At 42.2% G+C, this 17,661-nt stretch overlaps 1 protein-coding gene across 1 annotated transcript in view; it reads right to left on the minus strand.

Moving 5' to 3' along the window:
* The window catches only part of LOC126251820 (uncharacterized), a 239,025-nt gene extending 222,029 nt beyond the window's left edge, over window positions 1–16,996 (minus strand). The window contains exon 1 of the mRNA XM_049952479.1: window positions 16,943–16,996. The gene's annotated coding sequence lies outside the window, so the exon portion shown is untranslated. The remainder of the gene's footprint in view (window positions 1–16,942) is intronic.
* Window positions 16,997–17,661: the final 665 nt, after the last annotated feature.

Below are 17,661 nucleotides of genomic sequence, written 5' to 3' on the forward strand. Positions count from 1 at the left end.
TAGGATTTACAAAAATGCTCAAATGTTTGTGAAATCTTATGGGACTTAACTGCTAAGGTCATCAGTCTCTAAGCTTACACACTACGTAACCTAAATTATCCTAAGGACAAACACACACACACACACCCATACCCGAGGGAGGACTCGAAACTCCGCCGGGACCAGCCGCATAGTCCATGACTGCAGACCCTTAGACCGCTCGGCTAATCCCGCGCGGCGGGATTTACATAATGTGTGTAGGAGTACAGGTTGTGACTTGGGTCGTGTACGGATAGCGAAAGCGGTTAAGGCCACTGCTCGCGTAAAGTGGGAAATTCGGGTTTTCCCTTACAGCAGAACTGCGAACACATTTCACGTAACGGACAGTTTTAGCCTGGCAGCAAGCTTCCATCACTGTTTTATTAAACTTCAGTATCGCTATCGACATTTTGCTGCTGGCGACCCATCGACACGTGGAGAGGAATTGGATAGAAAATAAGAAGGAAACGAAAATGTACAGGTCAGCTCTGCAATCGTAAGGTTTCACTAGTTTTAAAGAAATGCGTCGTTCCACCTGAACGGCTCCGACACGCGTTGGAGCGCACGTGAAAGCAGGCGCCACGCGCTGCGGGTGAGCGAGGTGTTAGCCGGGGCTGCGGGCTGCGGAAGTGGCAGGCAGTCCGGCGCGACTTTCGCCGCCTTCTGCTGCCGCCTGCGGATCCGCGTGCCTGAAGGGCACGGCGCCAGAGGCACACACTCTGGCGCAACTCGTGCCGGGCGCAGGCCCCGGCGAGAGCCTACTGCCGGAGGAACGCGCTCTCCCATCAACGCAACACCGTCTTCACTGTATCCCTTGTCTCGTGCTCGTCAGTCGAAAGTTAGCATCATCTGAAACACGGGACACTCGTAACGACGCCACACGTTCTGTCAGATGAGGTACATGAAAGTGCATCAGAAACCGTGTGGTGTAGACTTTCATGGCCGGTGTTTACCTCAGTTAAATCTTCCGAGCTGAAAGGCTACGGTCGATAGATAGAACTAACCATTAACGTTCCTTTTAGAACCAGGACAAACTGACAAATCGTCCGCAGTGGAACATGCCTTTCGAGAAAAGAACCACGAAATAAAATTCAGTGAGAAAAGTCTTTAAGCCAAGCCAAAGTATTACCATGCGCATATGTGAAGAGAGGTCATAAAATTTACAAACACCATAATAATTGTTATGTGGAAGAACAGTGAATGAAGTTACACTGCTGACCATTAAAATTGCTACACCACGAAGATGACGTGCTACAGAGGCGAAATTTAACAGACACGATCAAGAAGCTGTGATATGCAAATGATTAGCTTTTCAGAGCATCCACACAAGGTTGGCGCTGGTGGCGACACCTACAACGTGCTGACATAAGGAAAGTTTCCAACCGATTTCTCATACACAAACAACAGTTGACCGGTGTTGCCTGGTGAAACGTTGTTGTGATGCCTCGTGTAAGGAGGAGAAATGCATCCCATCACGTTTCCGACTTTGATAAAGGTCGGATTGTAGCCTATCGCGATTGCGGTTTATCGTATCGCGACATTGCTGCTCGCGTTGAGCGAGATCCAATGACTGTTAGCACAATATGGAATCGGTGGGTTCAGGAGGGTAATACGGAACGCCGTGCTGGATGCCAACGGCCTCGTATCACTAGCAGTCAAGATGTTAGGCATCTTATCTGCATGGCTGTAACGGATCGTGCAGCCACGTCTCGATCCCTGAGTCAACAGATGGGGACGTTTGCAAGACAACAACCATCTGCACGAACAGTTCGACGACGTTTGCAGCAGCATGAACTATCAGCTCGGAGACCATGGCAGCGGTTACCCATGACGCTGCATCACAGACAGGAGCGCCTGCGATGGGGTACTCAACGACGAACCTGGGTGCACGAATGGCAGAACATCATTTTTTCGGATGAATCCAGGTTCTGTTTACAGCATCATGATGGTTGCATCCGTGTTTGGTGACATCGCGGTGAACGCACATTGGAAGTGTGTATTCGTCATCGCCACACTGGCGTATCACCAGGCGTGGTGGTATTGGGTGCCACTGGTTACACGTCTCGGTCACTTCTTGTTCGCATTGACGGCACTTTGAAGAGTGGACGTTACATTTCAGATGTGTTACGACCCGTGGCTCTACTCTTCGTTCGATCCCTGCAAAACCCTATCTTTCAGCAGGATAATGCACGACCACATGTTGCAGGTCCTGTACGGGCCTTTCTGGATACAGAAAATGTTCGACTGCTGCCCTGGCCAGCACATTCTCCAGATCTCTCACCAATTGAAAACGTCTGGTCAATGGTGGCCGAGCAACTGGCTCGTCACAATACGCCAGTCACTACCCTTGATGAACTGTGCTATCGTGTTGAAGCTGCATGGGCAGCTGTACCTGTACACGCCATCCAAGCTCTGTTTGACTCAATGCCCAGGCGTATCAAGGCCGTTATTACAGCCAGAGGTGGTTGTTCTGGGTACTAATTTCTCAGGATCTATGCACCGAAATTGCATGAAAATGTAATCACATGCCAGTTCTTGTATAATATATCTGTCCAATGAATAGCCGTTTATAATCTGCATTTCTTCTTGGTGTAGCAATTTTAATGGCCAGTAGTGTAAAATCAAATAAGGATTTTGGATTTGTCCTAAAGGTGTGACGATCGACAAAGGATGACGCCAGCCAGATAAAACCATGCATTCAGCATGACGTGACGTAACGAATGGTGGTGCCTTCTATGGAGCTCTTTCAATTCTGGGGCACTCCGAGCGCTTGATGATTTTACTGTTTTACCTCCGAAGATGTCTCTCGTAGTAGGAGACGAAACGTCAGGGAATAGTTATATATCTCGACTTCTACATTTTAGCACGGAAATTTTAACCGAAACTCGGTCAGAAATCTTTAGTTTCATATTATCTTTGTCACAGAAAGCTAGAAAGCCTTACTGGAATTAAAACAAAAAACTAGCCCGTTACTCCTTGCAGACATGCCCGTGGTGCAATTCACTCAAGTATTGGAAAGATACCTTTGTTAATGTTCCCCCAAGCCATTCCGTCAGCTTGAGATACGATGCGTTTCAGGCTGACAGAAAGGACTGCGGGCACAGCAACAAAGATATCTTTAGGAAATTGGCTGAATTACTCCTCGGGTATGTCCCCAAGGAGTAATAGGCTGATGTTTTATTTTAATTTGTTCATAAAACGTGACGGAAAACATACGACGAAATTATGTCTTTGTTTCAGACGTCCCTCATTTTATTATTTTGTCAATTTTCAGAAAAATTATGCTATACTCTGGGTACAATATCCTACAGGTTAAGAAAATTGCTTGTTTTTCCAGTTCAGGTAATATTTGTAGACTGCAGGACTTTCGTCATGACCACACCTCATTTTCAACAGAGCAATTTTAACTTCTCGGATGGGAGGCTTAATGATGACAGAATTTCCTTAACTAATGAGAAAAATACTGTCTAAAGATCAATAAATAATGTGCAAAAATATTGACGTTCATTACTTCATTAAGTTTTCCAAAAAAATCGTAAATGTCGCTTATTTTATAGGCTACCTGAGGAGAATAAACCCTTAAGGAATTGCCCAGCAGTTTAGAATAATCATATACATCGTAAGTAAAGATTGTTATATCTGACGTTGGAAGGCAGGAGGGAAGGAAGATCATGGATTAACGTTCGGCGGATGATGAGGCCGTCAGATCACAAGCTCGGTTAGGGGAATGATGGGTAGGAAATCGACAGTGATGGTCAAAGGAACCATCCCGGCAATTGTCTGAAACGGTTCAGGGGAATCCTGGAAAAATTGCATTTTTACGGTCTTATCAGTATTTGAATAATTTCCACCGGAATACGAGTACAGTGTCTTTAATATTGCGCCATGTTGTTCGGTCGCAACTTTGTACTGTTTATTCAGAATACGAGTGAAGTGGTGTTTGCATTATCCGCCCCCCCCCCCCCCCCGCCCCCAATCACCAAGCCCTTCAAAAATTGACGTCGAAGCAGGGTATAAAACAGGAAATTTTGTACGTAATTTGGTATGCAACGTACCTTGGAGATCTAATAATAGAAATTAACTAATCATAACCTATAAATTATTACTTCCTTAAATAAAATGTGCGGTGGGAACTTGACGAGGATTTAGCAGAAATGTAACTTTTAGTGCTACAGGGTTAGACGGACAATTATCTATCTATCGAACAGCTAAAAACATCACCAGGAAACAATAGTTCACCAATACATGAGTCAAAGCTAGTAAACTACAGGCAGAAGTATCACATACTGAGTGAGAGTCTGTATGCAGTCAAAAAGAGTAAACAGAAAGCGCCTTTCATCGCCACGCTTCCTTGGGGGATACTAGAGTATAACTATTACCATACGCACATAAAGAGGCGGAAACTTTGCAGTTGTTAACAAGAATAATTCGCTGCGCCATTAAATGGGTTTAATTTATTTTTAATTTCTTAGTGTTGCTGCACAACAGTTGATAACTGCGTATGGCCAACGGACAATTAACCCACACTTGTACTCAAATTAGCCTATTACTAATGTCTTATTCCGCAAATTCGCTCACGATAAACAACCGGAAGCATTGACCTACTTCCGCTTACAATCAACTCGCGCTGTTTTCCCTTAATTAGCGTGACGTGTACTCACTTTTGTGGTTCTGCAGACACGCTGCACAGGCGGAAGCGGTTCACAGGAGACAGAAAATATCCGGTCCATAAAAAAGTAACCAACACTCCCGTCACATGCGTTTAACTCTGTGGTATAAATAATTATAGCTCCTCAGAGGAAAAAAAAGAGTAAGTCCAAAGTGAGATTTTGGCGGCACTTCCGCTATGGCACGTTCCGGAATTCGGCGCGCAAACAAAACCACTGTGATTGGCAACGCGCAGCAACCGGTTCTGGGCCTCTGCGATGAGGACTGTAGGGGAAGGATAGGGGGGGAGGGGGTGGGGAGGTGTCTGGGGAGGGAGGCACAGACACGTGGGCCGAGCGTGCAATGACTGTCAACGCGGTCGCGGAGGCGAAGGCGCATGCTGAACGCTTTTCCTTTCCGTTAGATCCCACTGGACCATAAGACCCAACAGGGCCGTTGCCATAGTATCGGCGAAGCTGAACAGTTCGACATCGTTTTCCTATTTCAGGAACATTATACACCATACTGCACTATGGACTCATAACGATGATGTGATCATGCAGAGTACTGTTTCGATTTCAGAATTCTTTGCATGTCGAAGTTATTACTTACTAGGCCTAAAACGCTATTGTTACCGTTCTGTACTCTATATCAGGGATACAGTAAGGTCCTGGTTATAGGCAACGTAAATGTGAGATTGAGGAGAACTCGTCAGTTTATCTAGAACAGGTTTACGGAGATGTCATTGGAAGAAATCTAAGAGAAGTCTCTAACTTGATCTGATGGAGAAAATGGAAGATAGATTTGTGAATCTCGTTGTATGGCATACCAGATTTTTAGACGATATAACAAAGGGGAAAATTGTAGAATGGAAAGACATGGAATTTTTATATTGCGTTACTCACAAAATAGCTATCGTACCACTTGTTTTCTCTCACAGTAACATCAAAGTGATGTACCCCTAAATGATTGTTTATTCTTTCCTTCTGCATGTCTCGGACATTTCTATTTTGTAGGGATTTTCCAAAAGTATCTGAATATTACTTCTAGCTAGTGATGTGCGCAAACTTTTTTTTTTTTTTTTTTTTAGTTTTTCTCCTGGATCGAACAGATAAGAATGGCATTTAAGTCCATTACGTTTTATAAATGGCTTTCGTGCCTAGATTAGATGACGGACTGTTTGACCTCAGCCACGCAAACCAATAAAGCGACTGCAAGTTAGGACCGGATAATTAAGTAGGGGATTGCATGTAAAGACATTTATCCATTAGCAGACGGCTCGGTAGAGTTTTATCAGGTACTCACGCTCCAGTGAGGAGTCATCTCTTGTTGAAAAATGTTGTTGTCCACATTCAGAATCAGAAACAACCAGTTTTTTAACATGGCAAGATACTGCTGACGGCTAACCCTGTTTGCCTCAAAGAAATGAAATTGCCATGAACGTAATTTTGGTGTCAGAGTACATGCTTTTCCTAACGGACTACTCCTGATTCATCTCATTTAATGTTTGAAATTTATTTTCGTTTAATATTCAAGGATTGTTCCTTAGGCTGGTGTACTATTAATTTAAAGAATTTCTTAAAGACACGATGCAAAAGTTCACAGTTAGACCCCTATGTTACTAGATGAGTCCCTAAATTTATTAAATGGTTGCGTGCTTGTCCACCGGTTATTTGGAAGCAGCAAGTTGATTCATCTGATGATTAATTTCACTTCATTTTTTTATTGCTATAAACCAACTGGTACGTTGCGATTGGTTAACTTTTGTCAGAAAATAAAGCACCAAGTAACACACGGAAGCTGCAAGCCACCACATCAACTGTTGGCTTTTCTCCTGTAAGATCATTACTAGTTAAATACAAAGGAATCATTTTGGCAACGTAAGACAGAAGGCAACGACTGCGTTGTATAAAATAAAAAAATCTGGACTAAAACGCGGTTACGTCCACAGAAGATCCTGACATTATGCGTCTGGTGTGACACAAAAGGCGTCGTGTACTACAAATTATTTCCCAGGAATGTAACCATAAATGCAGACGCTTATTGCCAACAACTCCGATGCCTTGCGACTGCAATCAGAGAAAAACAGCACAGAAGGAGGCATCAAATGCTGCTGCAGCACGAAACCACACGCAGCTAATGTAACGAATATATCTATCGGAGAGCTTAGTTGATAGTTCTATAGTTTCCACATTCTCTTGGTCTCATGTTACGAAAAGTCTACACTTCTTGTATAAAACCTCACAGATAATGAAGTATAGTCTTAAATTTGGGTTCCCGACAAAGAGTAAAGAAACTAGCGCAGAGCTGATACGTAGATAAGAGGGAACGCAATATTTCTAATTAATTTCTGTGTGCTACCCGTATGAATTAAAAACTTTTACCAGAAGGAAGGAACATTACAGACTTCTAAATCACCTTCAAGAAATGCAAGACATATCATATAGGACACAGTGGTCATCGAAGATCAGCTCGAAGCGGGACTCATCACTGAAGACAATTCTACTACAGTCAGTGAGATGCTAGGCCGAAGACGCTTCGGACAGCGCTGGGATACCAACCTCAATGTCGCCCGCCATACAGCTCGACAACCCGGAGTGACGGTCTGGGGTGCCATTTCTTTTCATTGCACAATCCCTTTGGTTGTCATCCGTGCACCCTTACAGCACAGAACTTCGTCGACGGTATTCTACGTACCATTTTGTTGTTCCTAGTGGAAAGGCATTCTGGACTTGTATTTCAGCAATATAATGTCCTTCCACACACGGCGAAAGTTTCCATTGCTTGTCTGAGTACTTGAGAAACCCTACCTTTGCCAGCAACACCGCCTGATACCTGCCCAGTTGATTACCTTTGGAGGTTTACGGGCCGTATCCTCCAACCAGCTGGGGATTTTGACGATCTAACACACCAGTTGGGTAGAACTTGGCAGGATATCGCTAAGGACGACATCCGACAATTCTGTCAATCACTGCAAAGCAGAATAACCGCTTGCATAAGAGTCAGAGGTATACCAGTGCATTACTAACTAGCTCAATTTGTGGAGCTCTTTCTCTTAAATAAATCATCCTGATTTTCTGAAATTGTAATCATTTGTTTGTCTCTACATGTACAGTCGTGGACAAACAAACGAGACCCCTCGCCTTTTCGTTATGCTGATCCGCACGGCTTTAAAGTCTGCTACACAGCACAACAGGCAAGGCGACGAAGTGCTACCAACTATGCACAGGCGTGAAATTGACAAACTATCTGAACTTTTTTAGACTGTTTTCCATAATTTGTAAGACTATATTAATGCTGATTAATGTGTTAAACACAACACGTAAATACAAGACAGAAATGAAAGAAGAAACGCTAATTGGTATGAACTGTACCAATAAAAATGAATTTCAACTTATCGAGAAAACATAACTGTTTTAGTAAGACAAAGAACCCGAGATCGTTACGAATTAGCAAAATATTATCCGCATTCGACCGCGAAACGGTCTGTGTCAACGTTCAGACCAGTCATACTGGATTACTGTTGCTGACTACCACGAAAGTGCGCAAATTTAGCAATGCGTGAAGATTCATAACGAAATTCAGTTAAAAATCATTCAGTGCCACACTTAAGTCAATTCCATTATTGACAGAAGCGGAAAAAGTAGGCAGTAACATGTATTAAATTCTACAAAAGCGTCATATTGACATCCACAGTATAGAATAAAGGTAGCGATAAAACGTATTGGGGCGCGAGAATTTCTTAAAATTGCTTTACTGGTATTCTACCTGCCTCCATCGAAATTAGAACCGAAAACAAACCAGACCTTCCTTTCACTACACTAGCAGACAACCCAGGCAAGCAGCCCTCTATTATTACCCCTGACATGAATAAGCCGGCAATTCGCAATGAAAATGGCAAAATGAACTGCAGTTTCTGTTGCATAGAGCTTTCTGGACTCAAAAACATGAATTTTCTACCTTTATGTCGCCGCTTATGTGACAGTCATTCGGCATGTTTATCGAAATAACAAAATACTGTTATTAGCGAGTAAATTTAGTAGGAAAATTCTGCACCACCCCAGGAAATAAACGGCTACATAGCTGCCAAACGTATTCTATATTGTTTAGAATTCTCCACTAGGCTCGCCACAGCCAGAAAATGTTCATTAGCCGAAGTGTTTCTTAAGCTAGCTAGCAATGGGAATGTTCGCATTTCTAAAACGCGGTGGCATTAATACTGGGACGTGAATTACCACGTGTATAGGCAAATGGATTCTATTTGCATTCTTGTAAACGTGATTTGGATCGAAAGCGTAGCTACTATTAATATGCTGATGTATCGACTGCAACTAGAACATTTCGCATAAAGAGTAGGGGGTGTTATTTATGCGGCCCTCATCTTCAGTAACTGTCGTAGCTGTTTTCGTTGTTAGGATTTCGTCACGTAAACCGGTAAAAACGGAACCCTACTAGTCTCACTTTCTTGACCGTCTATCGGTCTACCCAACCCTATAAAAAAAATCTGTGTTCAGTTTTTCAAGCTTTTTATCTAAAGCTTCATAACGAAATTCAGTTAAAAATCATTCAGTGCCACACTTAAGTCAATTCCATTATTGACAGAAGCGGAAAAAGTAGGCAGTAACATGTATTAACATGTTTGAACACTCTAATCTCCAAAACTACTAAACGAATATTCGGGTAACTTGAGCATAGCTTGGGACAGCGTATAGGTTTCATTTCATCAAAATCTAATAATGGAGAAAACGACTTTGTGATTTAAAATTTTGTCTAAAACATTCGTGTCTGTCTGCTTCCGCACGCTAACTTCCGAAACTTCAAAACGTATTTTCATGTAGTTTTCGGAGGTAACTTGACCGTTGCTTGGGGAAAAATAATGGTTTTATTTAATCAAAATCGGAAAATGGAAAAATATATCGTAATTTAAAATCTGATCTAAAATTGTTTGCTCAGCTTAGTAGTTCGGATTTTTAATCATCGCCGTGTGGTGCACCAAAGAACTAATAGATACCACTGTTATGTTTTTTAACTCACTGACACATGCATTTTCGGAAGCTTATGTCAGTGACAGAATTAAGCGCCGCAATATTATCTGTACGAATATAAACTAACGGCGAATTTACTTCGATAAGATATACGGCTTTATGGATTTCGTTCTGTGTATTAAAAATTTTACGACATTGCTTTGCTTCTTTTGATATTTTATTTATATTCTTTGCTCGGGAAAACCAATTTATTCAGTTTGTTTTGTGATTTGGGTGCCTACTCATTACATTTGTATTTCGTTTCGTCTATGAATAAAAATGTCTATAAAAGTGCGAGTCGTTCTAAATCCACTACAAATGCTAAATGCCTGAGGACTATGCACTCTCAAGAACCCGATGAAAGTAGAGGGACGAGATTTGCTGTGACTCGAGAACATCAGGCTTTAACTTGCTTTTTGGAAAGTCCTTGCGAAAGCGAGGCGCGACGAACACGGATTACGAGCATCATCCATTATTACACACCTCAGAACATTTCACTCACAGAGGCTTCAATTTTCTTCTCTCTAACGTAACATCATCGAAGCGGAGATTTTCACAGGAATGCCGCAGACGAGCTAGTTTTTATACTCCAGAACCCGCTAATTTTTAATGATTTGCCATTTCGCTTGAACTGTGTCGAGTTCCTTGTAAGTTATACCATTTTATGCCATGACCACAAAAAAAGCACAACGCCAGACGCTGCATTTTGCGGGAGTGGACCTTAGTGTCAGTTGTTTTTCGCAGAGGCTTTATAAATAAAAAATGAATTCTACACGAAGTCTGGGGCACAGCTGTAAATAAATACCTGGGTAAGGCCAGCTTTCGCAGTTAGTCTTTACACAAAACGGCAGATTTCTTGCTAAGTCTAACATTATCAGTCTTTGTGGCTGAACGCTGGTCCAGAATTTCAATGTCCTCTTGCTTGTTTATTTATAATTACAGTTACAGCTCGGTGGCTCAAAAATGGTTCAAATGGCTCTGAGCACTATGGGACTCAACTGCTGAGGTCATTAGTCCCCTAGAACTTAGAACTAGTTAAACCTAACTAACCTAAGGACATCACAAACATCCATGCCCCAGGCAGGATTCGAACCTGCGACCGTAGTGGTCTTGCGGTTCCAGACTGCAGCGCCTTTAACCGCACGGCCACTTCGGCCGGCTACAGCTCGGTGGCTCAGTGGATGAGTTTCACACTACACGTATGGAGATTTCGAGATCGATCTCCAGTCAGTTCTGGGATTTTCTGTGCTACTTATCGCTACTTTCCACCTCCGGCTTCCTAATGAGATTAATTTGAAAGTTACATCTTGAATCGGAATCCACATTAAATTGTAAGTCGACCTATAGTTTAGTTTTATAAGTAACTACGGTCGGATACGATTGTTATGCCATATCCATAGCTCTGTCGAAACAAGTGGCACAATGCTACTCACAGTAGCAAATCATTCAGACTAGAAGACGCATCGTATCAGTTTAGTATCCGTATTCGTCTTCGTGGAGGTGGTCCCTACCCTCGTAGGTACATAGTGTACCTCATACTGACAACATTGTATTAATGAGTCAAGTAGAATAGGCGGAAGAACATCATGAGTGGAAGAACGCAGAACAGATCAGTATTTTCCTCTTTAAAGAATCAAGGGTTGAGGAGCGTGACAAATAACGGATAACCTTATTTAGATAGTGTGAATCACTTTAAAAGAAGGGCTTCCTTGCCCGAAACTTTACCGTATCAGGTTTCCAGATTGATGATGTACGGACATACATGTTATCCGATACGGTTCCTTTACGAGTATAACGACGATACCCACCGCTCTACTATTCTACCGTGCTCTGTTGCCAATAGACAGTCTCTGCTTTCAGAGGGTGACAATGCGTGTCTTTTTAGAGAACAGAGTGAGGCTGTAATTTTAATGCCATTGTCAGTATGATGATCGGATCTGAATAGTAGGCAGGGAGAAAATCTATTAGCCTGTCACAGATATTGCGTTTTTATGAGCCATTATTTTGTTACTTTTTTGTTGCTTGTTGTGTAAAAGTTACAGCTTAAATGTGAAATTTATCTACTGCATAGCTTTGATTCTCTGGTTTTTGAAGGAATGTTTGATTCAAATTGATAAGCTGAAAGAAAAGTTTCTTGTAGACGATTTATCACCAAAAGAAATTCATCTAAACTTATAAAACTTTTCCCACTCCACCAGGATGGCTGGTACAGTAGCAGTGTAAAGACTATTTAAAAAAAAAAAAAACAGCACTGGTTCCGATAATTATTGTTTAATGACGCGTTTCGCATTTTCGTGGCATCATCAGATCTACTACAAAAGCAGAAAATAAGAAACAACACATTAGGCAGGAATCTTAGTTACTGTTAAGCTGTTTTTTTTTATTTTTATTGATTTTTAAAAATCTGAACTTGACGTCGTGCTGCTCGTCAATCGTCAAACTGAATTCAAATGGAGGTGTACTTCTCCTGAAAATGTTCCATGTCAAAGGCTTCCCAAAATTGCAAGCAAAGACGAAAATAAGAAGGCCCACAACGTGCAAACGGATGTTAACAAAAGCAACAGTTCACAACGTGTCAGGTACAAGCTTTTTAATGATGTTCAACAGCCAAGCGAACAGCACGCTTTCAAAGTTTTACGGATAATGAAATCGACTGTACAAAGTGATTTGTAGAGGATAGTAGGACCAGCAATACACTTCCTGGAATTAAAGAGAAACGAAAGTGACAATTGGATACCGCCAACCCTGTACCAAAACCGTACATTTGATTTCACCTACCGGAAAATGTACCGTCAGTTTTTTCCTGGGCTGGGAAAGGATTTTTCTTATTGACTGTTTCAAGCAATGAATATAAATACTATAGCAAAACTGAGAGAGAAAAAAAGGTGCTTTCGGATTATGAGAACTTACCGGTTGAGATATGCAAATTGTTGTAACATCTATCCAGTTCATTAAACTGACCCTCTCTAACGTTTAGGTTCTCAATTTAACTGACTCCGTTCTCACCCATGGCATGCCTTAACAAGATATAAAATGTCGCCTCAGCAAGTTACGCTTTACAATTTATTGTAAGCTAATATCTATTAAAATAAGTTGTTCCACATAACGTCCTGGCATTTTTATGTAATACTACACTTATTTCCGCACTGAGTTATGATTTCCTTCAAGCACCTCGAATGTTCTCGTATTTCCTGACAACAATTTACACAGTCCGAACAAAAATATCGGACACGTATTAATGGTCGCCCACAAGACGACTTAATCTCTGCCGAACACACCTCCAATGTGGTGTCTGGATGTCTGTTTAAGACTGGCAGCCCATTCTTCCTCATCAACGGAAACCACAGAAGGTACTGATGTTGGATGCTGGGGTCTGGACAGAAGTCTATGTTGCAACTCATCCCAAAGATGTTCCATTGGGTGCAGGGTGGGACTCTGGGCAGGCCAGTCCATTTCAGATATGTTATTCTGTGCAAACCATTACCTCGCTGTTGCTGATACAGTCATCGTCTTTGAACTGTTCCTGTACTGAACACCGTGTACAGTGCTTAAATGTGTTAGTATCCTTCCACCTTTAGTGTTTTCTTAAGTACGTTAAGGGGACGACAATTCAATCCAAAAGACGCATCCGTACTTTATTGTTGGCACTACACATGACGACAGGTAACGTTCTCCAGGCATCTACCAAACCCAATATCTTTCATTGGACAGTCACAGAATGTAGTGTGATTCACCACCACAAAGTACTTGTTTCCATTAACCCATTGACCAGTGAAGTCTTTAAAGTACCACAAGGGTCGCTAGCACTGGCTACTGAAATATGTCCCTTATGCTCAGCTGGTCGACCATTGTACAATATTCCTTTTAACTCCCTACATACAATCTCTGTATTAGCTGCACTGCCTGATAGGAGCTTGGAACAATTCATGATTTATGCCTTCGGCTGATGATTTCATGTAATTTTTGACTTCCAGCTTCCGTAATGCTTGTCCGTCCCAGTCTGTCAGTGCTTGCGGTAAGCCTGTTGTTAATTTAGCTGTGGTTGTTTCTTAACAATCACATCACCAGCAGTCAACTTCTGCAGCTTTAGAGTGGTTGAAGTTCTGATAGATTTGTTACCCAGGAGTCTCGCAATGAAGAGTCCACGTCCGAAGTCAGTGAGCTCTGCTGACAGACCAGTTCAGTTGCTACTGCGTCTCTACTGGCAACACGATACACCTCGCCTGTTTTTGTACCGGCGGAAATGTCTGCTCCAGTTATTGAACCGTTTCAACGGAAGTGCTGCACCCTTCACTTTTACAGGTGAACTCAAGACATAAAAACACAAGCGATTTGTGTCAGGTGATGCCGGAAACGAAAGTACTGGCCCTTCTCAGCGTATCGATCTAGGACCGTACTGTCGTGTTGATTTAGTCTTGTATCAGCACAAAATGTGTCGGTGATGCGTCAAGTATCTGCATCATTACCCAACAATTGGCCACAGGGGAAATGTGAACATAATCAGCGAAAAGTCAGATGTGAAATAAATTTGTACCGACTAGGTCAACACTCGGTAGTGAAGGCAGTGGCAGTTGTTTACTTATAAGTCGGAATCGTCTTGCAGACAGTTCGTTTTTCAGATCACATGTCTACATGCGTCCGTTATCGTATTACTTTCACTCGTGTCAGTTTTCGCTATTTATCGTGACACATGCTGTATATATGTGAAACCATCCCGTCTCCTCTATATCTCTTCTGTTACGCAACCTTCCCTTTTACAATAACCTATGAAACGTTCCCTTAGGATCTCTACGTGTTGCTTAATAATAATAAATGAAATCTTCCGTTTGAAATTAATTCTCTTTCTCAATCTTCGCATACAAATTTAAATGCTGCTTATTAAAAGTGATTTTCTGATTATTTCGACGAAACATAGAATGGGTCGTCGTCGTGGCCCTCAGTCGTTAGCTGCAATAACGCAAAACTGTTCAAAAAATTGTTCAAATGGCTCTGAGCACTATGGGACTTAACATCTGTGGTCATCAGTTCCCTAGAACTTAGAACTACTTAAACCTAACTAACCTAAGGACATCACACACATCCATGCCCGAGGCAGGATTCGAACCTGCGACAGTAGCGGTTACGCGGTTCCAGACTGAAGCGCCTAGAACCGCACGGCCACACTGGCCGGCGCAAAACTGTTCCTTACCTTTTTAACTGTTACTGGATCGCCATCTGACTGCTACATCGAACTGCGACATGAATATACTTACTCTGTTTTACTATACTTTATTAGCTGCTGGTGGGCTGTCATAATAAGTGGCTGTATTTATTACCGAATCTGACGTTATTCTTTAATAGCAAAGCCGACGTTATTCTATAATTAATTTGACTGACGTTACGTAATTCATAGTTAAACATTTTCATGACAACAATAAAATTTTGCAAAGTTTTACGCTGTTGGTTCTTGGGATGGATTATAATCTGTAATGCAATATTGCTGGCAAAAATTAATTATATTCTGAATGAAATAATTTTACAAACGTTCAAATGGGACTTACTTTTTACAATAATCTTACAACTAGAAATGCGCAAACAAACCTTCCGTAGTCTTGAGTTTCTCAAAAAATTAATTCAATAATATTAGTTCCTCTTATGATAATAGTTAGCTGATGTCCCTGTACATCCGTTTATAATCTCTTCTAAATCATAGCTATTGGCTGGCAGGCACACCGCTCCTCTCAACCTCTCACTTCAGACCTGCTACCGACTAGTTTCACATCACGCTTACTACTGACTTTCTACGAACGCTAAAGTGCGGTCTCTCCCGCCAACAATGCTTTCTGGTGCAGACAATCCCTGCTACCATTACAAAGTGTATCAATGCGCCGTATTTCCCGCTCTTTTCTTAAAATGTATCCATACGCGGTCTCTCCCACCCTTTTTAAAATTATACCAACGTGCGGTCTCTCTTGCCAACAATACTTTGGTGTAGACATTCCCTGATACCACAATTGTTTCGAAGATGACAAATATTAATTATTCCTCCTTAATCCTGTTAATAAAATATAAACATCTTTCATAAATTGGGGTTTTACAGTAGACAATAGAAATATAAACGTCTTACATATGGCACGAAAGGCGATGTTAGGCATTGCTCTAAATATGAGCATGTAATGCCATTCAAATACCTGTTGTAAGTATACTGTTTAGGTTTTTATGTTGGTAACACCACGTAGCGCTCTGTACGAAAATCACTGACTGTGCTGTGTGAAGGCTGAGGCTGGTCGGCATTGTTGCAATATTTGCTATTGTAGTGTTGGGCAGTTGGATGTGAACAGCGCATAGCGTTGCGCAGTTGGAGGTGAGCCGCCAGCAGTGGTGGATGTGGGGAGAGAGATGGCGGAGTTTTGAGAGCGGATGATCTGGACGTGTGTCCATCAGAGACAGTAAATTTGTAAGACTCTATGTCATGAACTAATATATATATATATATATATATATATATATATATATATATATATATATATATATATATAATGACTTTTGAATACTATTAAGATAAATACATTGTTTGTTCTTTATCAAAATCTTTCATTTGCTAACTATGCCTATCAGTAGTTAGTGAAATCATTAGTTGGAATCTTTTATTTAGCTGGCAGTATTGGCGCTCGCTGTATTGCAGTAGTTTGAGTATATATAGGTTATTGTTAGTCAGGGCCATTCTTTTGTAGGGAATTTTTGAAAGTCAGATTGCGTTGCGCTAAAAATATTGTGTGTCAGTTTAGTGTTGATCAGAATAAGTAAAGAGAGTAATGCCAGAGTACGTTCAGTTCTGCTCAGCTGTTTGAAAAGCAAATAATGTAAGAGGTTTATCAGCACAGTAATTCATTAATTTTTCTAAGGGGACGTTTCATTGTTTATAACGAACTTCACATCCAACCGACTTTCGTCACATTCTTTAATGCAGAGACAAGACGGACAGAAATGTTGGTACGTTTCAGAACTGTTGAGGCTTTTTGGTTAATTTTCTAACTAAACCTTAAGTTCAATTTTCTTATTAAAAGATCGAATCCGAAAGGCATCATCTAAAGAGCTATGTTTTATCACCAAATTAGCTAATGTATTTCGAGCCTGGAGCCGCGCTCCCATTGGCGCCTCGCCCCACGTACTCCGTCGCAGGCCCGCCTACCCGGACCACGGGCGGCCCGGTGACCGCTGGGCTGACCCGCAGCGTTGCATAAGCCGCGAGCGGAGGCGCGCGCTCTACTTACTCTCCGTGTGGCGTGGCCTGGGGCGCCCTCGCGATCCAGCGGCAGCGGTCTGCCAGTCTCCCGGTGTCGGCGGCACTCGCGTGTCGGCGGCCTCTGCCCGGTTACGTTATATACCTCGCCACTCGGCGTCCTTGTCCACCGCAGGCAACTCTGTTTCTGCGCCTGCGCTGATCCTCGTTTCTCAACGGTGCCTCGGCTCTGTTAAGTACACGAAGACCCGCAGCAGAGAAGAGCGTGCCAGCGTAAACATTTCACCATCCGCTAAAAACTAGCCGACTTCTCAAGTTGTCTCAAGAGCTCTAACGCCCTCGAGCTGCGAACCTAGACAACCAGACGTGCCAAATCAACCTCTGCCGCCAGAAACCGCGTGGTGACAACCACACCAAACTATTCCTTATATCCCAAGTCATCCAATGAAGGTAATCGGTCCACCCACACTAAAGTGAACACCGTCTGTGTTCAACATCAACGTGCAATAACCACTTACAGACAGCAAGCGGCAGCACTAGCAGTGGAAGGTATATCAATCATGTCGGAGAGACACGGTAAACAGTCCACTAATTGTAATGCGGAAACAGAGTCATTTATTTGTCCTCCATTGTTGTTGTTGCTGTTGTGGTCTTCAGTCCTGAGACTGGTTTGATGCAGCTCTCCATGCTACTCTATCCTGTGCAAGCTTCTTCATCTCCTAGTACCTACTGCAACCTACATCCTTCTGA

The sequence above is a fragment of the Schistocerca nitens genome, chromosome 4 (assembly GCF_023898315.1).
Source record: "Schistocerca nitens isolate TAMUIC-IGC-003100 chromosome 4, iqSchNite1.1, whole genome shotgun sequence".
In the NCBI taxonomy this organism is placed as follows: domain Eukaryota; kingdom Metazoa; phylum Arthropoda; class Insecta; order Orthoptera; family Acrididae; genus Schistocerca; species Schistocerca nitens.